The sequence below is a fragment of the Girardinichthys multiradiatus genome, chromosome 2 (genome assembly GCF_021462225.1).
Source record: "Girardinichthys multiradiatus isolate DD_20200921_A chromosome 2, DD_fGirMul_XY1, whole genome shotgun sequence".
NCBI classification, from domain to species: Eukaryota; Metazoa; Chordata; class Actinopteri; order Cyprinodontiformes; family Goodeidae; genus Girardinichthys; species Girardinichthys multiradiatus.
Genome location: NC_061795.1, coordinates 46,530,815 through 46,539,255, shown reverse-complemented (window position 1 = coordinate 46,539,255; position 8,441 = coordinate 46,530,815).

The window sequence follows — 8,441 nt, the reverse complement described above, 5'->3', positions numbered from 1 at the left end:
ACTTCCCTTTTATTCTGTTTGTTTGAGCATTTGGTTATTGTGATTATAAAGAAAGAGCCTGTGTCTGTCCTCTGCCAAACCGTGTGTTGCTTTAAGAACATTTTCAACTCTAGATGGCGACAGACTCCAGCTTTTATGACTGCACTGAAAACAGGATTTTATCAGTCAACTCAGTTTTTACCTTCATGTCCGTGTTTTTAACTACTAATCATTTAATAACAAAGGAAATGTTTTAGAAAATAATTAAAAGAATTTAACATTTATAGAAACGTAATTTTGTTAAACCTCAGTAAGTTGAGGAGACATGCAAGGATCAAACAGGCAGATAAATCATAGGTTTTTATTTCGAAATAAGCCTAAATCAAGATATTACAGAGGTGATATTTAAATGCAAAAACAAGACAGCAATAACAATAAGGGACTGAGAATGAACAGAGGGAAAACATAGAATGTAAGCAGGCGTTTATTGATTGAGCCCCTTTCAATCATTGAATTTTATCTCAAACAGCTAAAAGTGCAAACGCCCCAAACATCAAGTCATTTAAATTAAATCAGTCGTGTAGTTACTATAATATATGCAAATATAATTTTTCAAAAATGTCATAAAAGGAGTTAAAATTTAAAAAGAGACAGTATCTACAAAAGAATCTAATAAAATGCAGGCTCTCGTCAATTTACACAAAACAAGTAAAAGGAAAGCAAAGGAAGAAAGGAAAAGTCTAGAATAAGGTTTTCTAGAGAACGAGCAGCATCATGAAGACCAAGGAACACAGCAGACAGGTCAGTGAGAAGGTTGTAGAGACGTTTAAAGCAGAGTTAGGTTCTAAAAGAATATCTTAAATTCTACCTACCAAACCTTGTTCTTCCACTGAAGCTGTCAGGACAGTATTAATGAGAGATGTAGTCAAGAAACTCAGAGTAACTCTGGAGGAGCTACAGAGATCCACAGCTTAATTGGGAGAATCTGTTTATGGGATAATAAGAAGCAAACATCCATAAACCTGGTCTTAATGGAAGAGTGGCAAGAATTTAGCAGGAAGAAGACATGTTTGCAGTTTGTTAGAAGGTGTGTGAGGACACAGTGAACATGTGAAACAAGTACTCTGGTCAAATGAGACCAAAATTGAAGTTTTTACCACACATGTAGAACTCAATATTTGTTGGAAAACTAGATATGCACATCAACCTAAACACACAGTCCTCAATGAGAAACGTGGTGGCAGCATTATGCTGTGGGATTCTTTTCTTCCAGAAGGACAGGGAAGTTGCTCAGAGTTAATGGGAAGATAGATGGAGCTAAATACAGGCCAATGCTGGAAGAAAACCTGTTAGAGGCTGTAGATGACTTGAGACCAGGGTGGAGGTTCACCTTCCGGCACCAAGCCATTCTAACACAGTGTTACAATGGCCTAGTCTAGTCAAAGTCCAGCGCTAAATCTAATTGTGAATCTTTGGCAAAACTCTCCATCCAGTCTGAATGTGCTACATTGCAAAGAATAAATTTTTAGCCAGGTTGATGTGCAGAGCTGGAAGAGACAAAGTTAATTAGTGATCCTGATCTGTGTTGAATCTGAATATGGAAGAAATTCTGTTTTTCAATTAATCCTGATAAGGCATTAAACAAAGGAATGATTTATTACTTTTTTCTCACACATTTCTCACCAGTTATGTTCTTTTGGTCATAAACTTCCAATTCCTTTCCTTAAGAAAAAGAAAACCCATCTCCTACTTTTAAAAGTGTAACATAAGTAATATTATTATTATTATCATAGCATATGAAGTGGGAGTTAAAGATGCTCTGACACAAACATACACAATGTGAATATAGCTGAATGTTCTCCTCATGGTGCCTCCTCCTCTTCTTCTCCAGCTGTGGGAGCGCTGCTGCGAAGAGCCCATCATCTCAGGAAGTAATGGACATCTGTCTCCACCTCATTAAACCAGCCTACACACACACTCTGATTGGACACGTGTCTGAAGACAGGATAATGCTGCCGTTCCGGTGTCTGAAATTCATAATTTAAACATTTCACTTTGGTTATTTTTCCTGCATTTAACAGAGATTTCTGCAGGTTTCTAATCACTATTTTGTACCGTTACCCTTTGATTACATCCTAACTAAATTGATGATCTTTTTGGTTTTGCAAGATTGTAAAAATTGTCTCTAATTTGGCTGAATTACATCCTTTTTCTAAATTTAGCTCTTGATGGCCTTTTAACAGTGGCCACTAGAATTTTTTTGTATTTAGAAGAAATAGTCTTTAATCACCTTAATGTTCTACTGAATAAAAACTTACATGGAGGTATAAAAAGGTGGATCATAGTAAGGAACAACACAACCATTCATCCATACTTTGTGTTCCTCTTACTCAGTTTTGGGATGATTTTGTGCATGTCACGAGGGAAACCTAGCCTTTCTAACGAAGGAAGCTCTTTTTTTTAACAAGATCTCATTCCTTCTGTCATATGTGAGGGTTTCAACGTAGATGAACCAATAAGAGGACCTGAGCTTTACTTTACAGTTCAGCTCCGTCTTCACTGCGAAAGACCAGAGCAATCATCTATCCATCTAGGATAGGAAAAATACTGACATATCTGAGGTCCTCTGATTTAACCAGATACTCATTCTCGACCCAGATGGAGCACAACACATTTTCCCAGGGGACAAACATGACCTCAGAGTCCCGGACCTTTATTCTCTGCACTTTCTCAGCTGTGTAGCAGTCCAGTGTTGCTGAAGTGTCTTGAAAGCGGCAGCAGAAGCACAACATCTGCAAGAAGGAAACAGAGTTTGACATTTCTAAACCAGAAATCCTTCTCTCCATGACTACGCCTTGAAATCTTGCCCATGAAGACCACAAATGGTTTTGGAGGCAAGGAGCAGAATTCTGGGAATGAGCTTGGCTTTGGATCGAAAATGTTGAGAACTGAGTTTTCTGACTTATAATGCCTATCCCGAGTCTGTGAGGGATTGTTAAAATACAATAAGCAAGTAAAGTATAAAATACATGTTAAATAAATCCAAATATCAACATACCCACCAGTTCAGTTAAAGGTAAAGCTATGGATGGGTCCGTTTTAAAGGATAGTTTGAGCCATGTAGTAAAAGACACTGGGGTTCTGTTTGACATTGAAAGGAAATTCAAGTATTGCCATATGGCTTAAAGAATTTCATTTCAATACAGCTTCAAGTCTAAAATAAGTTATCTGATGACACGTTTCTATACAAATTGGTTCAAATAATCTCTTACTTTAGACAATGAGATTCAGTCCAAATTTATTCCAATATGTTGCAGTCCAGTAGCCGGATTTAAATCCAGTTACAAGCATTTCAATTCAATGCATTCATATTACAATAAAGGGCTGCTCTGTTGTCCAGTTGGTAGCACTATTGCTTTAGAGCAAGAACGTCCCAGATTTGTACCCTGGCCTAGGATCTTTTTGCATAGAGTTTGCATGTTATCCCTGTCCATGTGTGGGTTCTCTCTGGGTACTCCAACTTCATCCCACGTTCCAAAAACATCACTATTAAGTTGATTAGGCTATCTGATAGGTATGAGTGTGTGTGAGTGTATGGTTGTTTGTTGTGTGTGTTGCTGCGTTGCCCAATAAACGCTGGAGATAGGCACCGGACCCCCTGTGACCCTGCAGACGATGACTGGATAGTACAATAATGTCAGGTTCAGAAGAATGACTTTTCCTAAAACGTTTGACAATACATCAAAGAAAATCAGCCGGTAGCACCGCCTTGTTGACTATGCAGCAGTCTGTCATCCTAAGCAAGCGTCTCTTCACGATTTGACATTTTTATCCTAATGCCGAATAAAAAGCTGCATGTTGGATGCTAATTTTAGTGCTGTGACAGCGACCGAGTGAATGGAGGCAGTTGAACCCAATCGTACCAGTTATTCCTACCATGACAACACCTGCAATACAGTCTGTACTATCAACATCATTCCTGTCCATCCTCGTGGAGAAAAAGTTCTGAAATAATTCCAACACTCTGCAACCACATGTAATACTTCAGTCCAAATCGCTCTGAGATCAAATATTCCTGGTTTTGATGATATAATGATGGTGAAAGAAAATTATCCTAGAAACCTGTTTAATATGGGATTTAAAGGACATTTTTTGGCCAACACAAGGTTCTTTACGTAAGAAGTGGAGGCCACATCAAACCCATCCAGAGTCTGTGATTCACCAAATTGATTGTTCTTCAGATCCTCAGAAGACCACAACCTCTGTCTTGTCTGAAATCAAAAGAAACAAATGAATGGCAAACAGATGGTGAGCAGGAGATGGGAGTAATAAAAGTTTCGAATTAAATTGACAGAAAAAGAGAAAATCAAAGTGAGACTAAGAGGTGTTAGGAGGCCGAAAGAATCCAGAAAAGAATCAAGCAAAGCCAACCAGGATGCATAAAGTGAACTGATTTCACAGTGAAGCACAACAAGCTGTATTAAAGCTGAGCGGTAAGCATGAAAAGACAATATATAAGCAAACCAGTCACAGAATATGACTCTGACTCAAAAAACCAATAATCAAAGTCCAAATGACAATCGACAGCACAAACTTTGACAGAAGCATGACAGAAAGTTCATGTTGGATTAAAGACTTTGGAGACCCACTGAAAAACAACTGATCAGAGAAAAATGTGAGCACTTTTCCACATTATGAACATGAATGTGCATAAACTGAAAGCTCTGATAAAGCTTGTGCTCTACCAGAATTTACAGATTACTTTACCAGTTCTTAGAGAATAGTTTCCATAAAATTCAAGTTACTTTTTGTTACTTATCAGCACTTTTTAAAAACATACAGGACAGCTTCTGTAACTTTTGTAACGGTATTTGTTTTACTCATCAACACTTTTCCAGAACTTTCAAGTTTCTTTTCTAGAACTTAGAGGTCACTATCTTAGAACTTCGATGATACTTTGTGTGTCTGGGGAGAGAGACGTGTGGGTGTCTCTGCTGAAACTGCTGCCCCCGCGACCTGGTCCCGGATAAAGCGGAAGACGACGAGTACGAGTACTTTTCCAGAAATTTGAGGTTACCTTTCAGAACTTAGAATTTACATTACCAGAACTACTTACCAAGTACTTTTCGGAACTTACCATCACTGTCGCCAAACTTAGAGGTTATGTTGCAAAACTTACCAGGCTATATTTGTTCGTTTTACCCTGTAGGTTCTGAGAAAATGCCCCAATGTAAGTCATTAATAAATAACTCACATAACACAGCCTAGTTCTTGAAAGTACCCAGTAAGTACCCAGTTCTACAAAAGTAACCTGTACGTTCCAGGAAAATATGGGCTATATTCTGTAGTGCTCACATCTCAGGCCCAATAAAAAAGGCTTGGCCTCCAGAATAAAACAGATAAACAGGTTTTGTTTATCATCGTCTCCTCCACCTTCTCATCATTCACTTCGATTCTTCTTATTTTCCCCTCTTCTCTTTGCACCTTTCCACCTCGATCGACACAATTCTCTGTCATTAAAATGGTAGTTAGAGAAATCCATTTTTCTGTGGTGTACAGCTTCAGTTTTTGCCTTCCTTTTTCCAGTTCCTCTTAACTCCCATTCTCTCTCCATGTACCTTTCACTTCCCCTCCTCTTCCTCCTCCTTTCTCTGCTCCCTACTGGATATCAATCAGAATATATCATCCACCTATTTCCTTTGTGTCAGAATTCACAGGAACTTCACGGAATAGGAAACTGTTTTATTGTTACATCGAACTCTTGCTGTGTGTGTTTTTGTGAAGGAGTGCGTCAAGCTTCTGTGGCAGAATTAATGGAATGCACACGCACACACAAACAGGTCCTCAACACCCAGCATCCACACAACGCGTCCACACACATTCATGCGTTCACGCACACATTAGGGTGTTAATTGTTGTGATAACACCTTCCAATAACAAGGCTCTAATTATCAACATGTTTGGCTGTTAGAGTGTGTATCTGGCACTTGCACGTAGATCGTGGGGTGATCGTGTCTGTTTGAGTGCCAGTGTGAGGTGTGGCACCGGGGGAGGAAGGTTTGATGATTTTCGAACATGCTGCTGTGCCTGCGTCTGTGTGAGGGGTGGATGCTCTCATGTATGGGGAGATGATGTCTCAGTCTCAGTCCAGATTTGCATATGACAAGAGGTCTTTTGTTGTGTAGTTAATTGCAAAAGGCTCTGTTTGAGGAATGACACCACTGCAATGCGATCCACTGAACGTATCTGTTGTTTTCAGCAAAGAGAGAAATGGCCAGATCTTTGTCATGTGCAGGCCATACAGGGTTCAGGATCATCCTGGAGAGCCAGATTGGAAGATCATTTGAAGAGATTTTTTTTCTTTTAAATCTGGTCCTGTGGTATAGTCAGTTATTCATACCCCTGTCTGATTTAGATTTAAACCAATTTTCATTTTACCAGGAAATACGTTTCACAAAAGAAATGAGACAGGCATATCTCAAAAGATAATATAACAACATAAAAGTGGCATCAGTTTTAAAAATAACAATTTTGTTTACATTTTATTTAAAAATGTCAAAAATGATCTATACTCTTCTTAATGAGTGGGAAAATCTTCAGTGGCATCACAGCAATCAAACCCTTCTTATAACTGAGGCACAGTGAGGAGAGTAGTCGCCTTGCAATCTGAAAAAGTGTGGCTCGATTCCAGCTTCCTCCTGCTACATGTCAATGTGCCCCTGGGCAAGACACTTAACCCAGACTTGCCTACCGATCTGTGTAGTGGTGTACGAACGAGTGCGAGTTTGTGAATTTGGCTCTAGTGTACAGTGGTTTGAATGGTGTTCCACTGGTGTGTTTCACATTTGTCTTTGATGATGAGCTTCAAGTCTTTTACATTGTATGGTCTCCTTGCCATCATCCTAATCTTTAGCTCCTTTAGCACCGGCCTAAGAGCAAACCTATACAGTGACCTCTATGACATCTCCTTAGGTACGGGTGATGCGGTCTAACACTTCTATAAAAAATCCTTTCTGGCTGTCAGATGCTCCTGTGACTGCCTGAAGCACAGTCCCTCCACTGGTGATACCCCCAGTTACCCCATCTGGTCTTGTTCCAGACAGTTTGCAAACAGAATCATTTAAATACCCATCAGCAGACTGCACGAGGAACAAATTACACCCAAATCTGTCTGTATGTTTTTTGTTTGAATGAGTGCAATTCTCACCTCCACATAGTGACCATTTCATCCTGTTTTTACTTAATCAACGCTCCTTTTTATGACTAGTAAGGAAAACAATGATGATAAGACTGATTACAATGAAAGATTAGGCAGGTAGAGCTAAAAAACACTTGAAAAAAAGAACTTATTAAAACACATTAACCTAATTAATCAAAGATCACTTTATGTGGACAAAATGCAGCAACATAATCAGTTATCACATTTAAAGAAAAGGTTTTAGAAACCAAACAGCTCTTCATGTAGCGGGATGTTTGATACTGACTGCCTCTCATGGAGGCTGAGTTCTTTAACGGCCTGGTAGGTGTACTGAACAGGCTGTTGGTTGGTTTTCCGGCTGGTTGACTGTTTGACTGACTGTCTGAGTGGGCGACTGGCTTCTTGCCTGCCTTCTTGGTTTACTGGCTGACTGGTTGGCCCAGTGCCTTGTTGGCAAGCTCACCAGCCTCAGTTGTGTCCCAAGCCAAGCCCCTGCGCCCCTCCAGATCTTAATTGGGTTAAGTTTGTCCGCCACAGATAACACTTCCTCTTTCTTCAGAGACTACAGAAACAAAAAATGGCCTGGCAATAATGGCGCTCTTTAACAGGGCTCTTTTCTGTTTTAGGTGAAGGAAAATTAGGAAGAAGGGGGTGGGCTCCCTGCAGAGGAACTTTGTCAGGGGAAGTGTGCCATTGTTCAGAGCTAAACACCAATGAGAAACGAGAGTACGAAAAAAGAAAAGGAAGTGAAGGAAAGTAGATTTGGTTTTCATTGTGGGGCTTTCACATTGCCACAGTTTCTTTTTAACAACGTCTCACGACAGAGACACACACAACCCTGAGAGACGTGGCACACACTCAGGAATACAAGCGTGTCATTGTGTGTGTGGACAGGGCTTTTAGAGACACTATTTCCTACTTTTCTGTTCAAAATTAACACAAAGAAAAGGTTCTTTCCTGTTGCTGAGCCAAGAAATTTAGAGAGAGAGCAGCAATAACAGCTTTCAGTTAAACTGAACAAAGGTGTGTGCTGTTATGACCAAGTCAGACTGAGCAGAGCTGCCTCATGGTGGTCATAATAATGTTCTTCACTCTCCATGAATTCATATTTTACCTTTCCTATCATTCTGACTATCATACTGACTATCGATAATAATAAAACAAAGAATTTTATCTTACATTTCCCCATTAATAAGCAAACATTTATAAAACACTATATTTCAGTTTTTCACCATTATAACTGGTATTTTCATTTGTTTGGTTC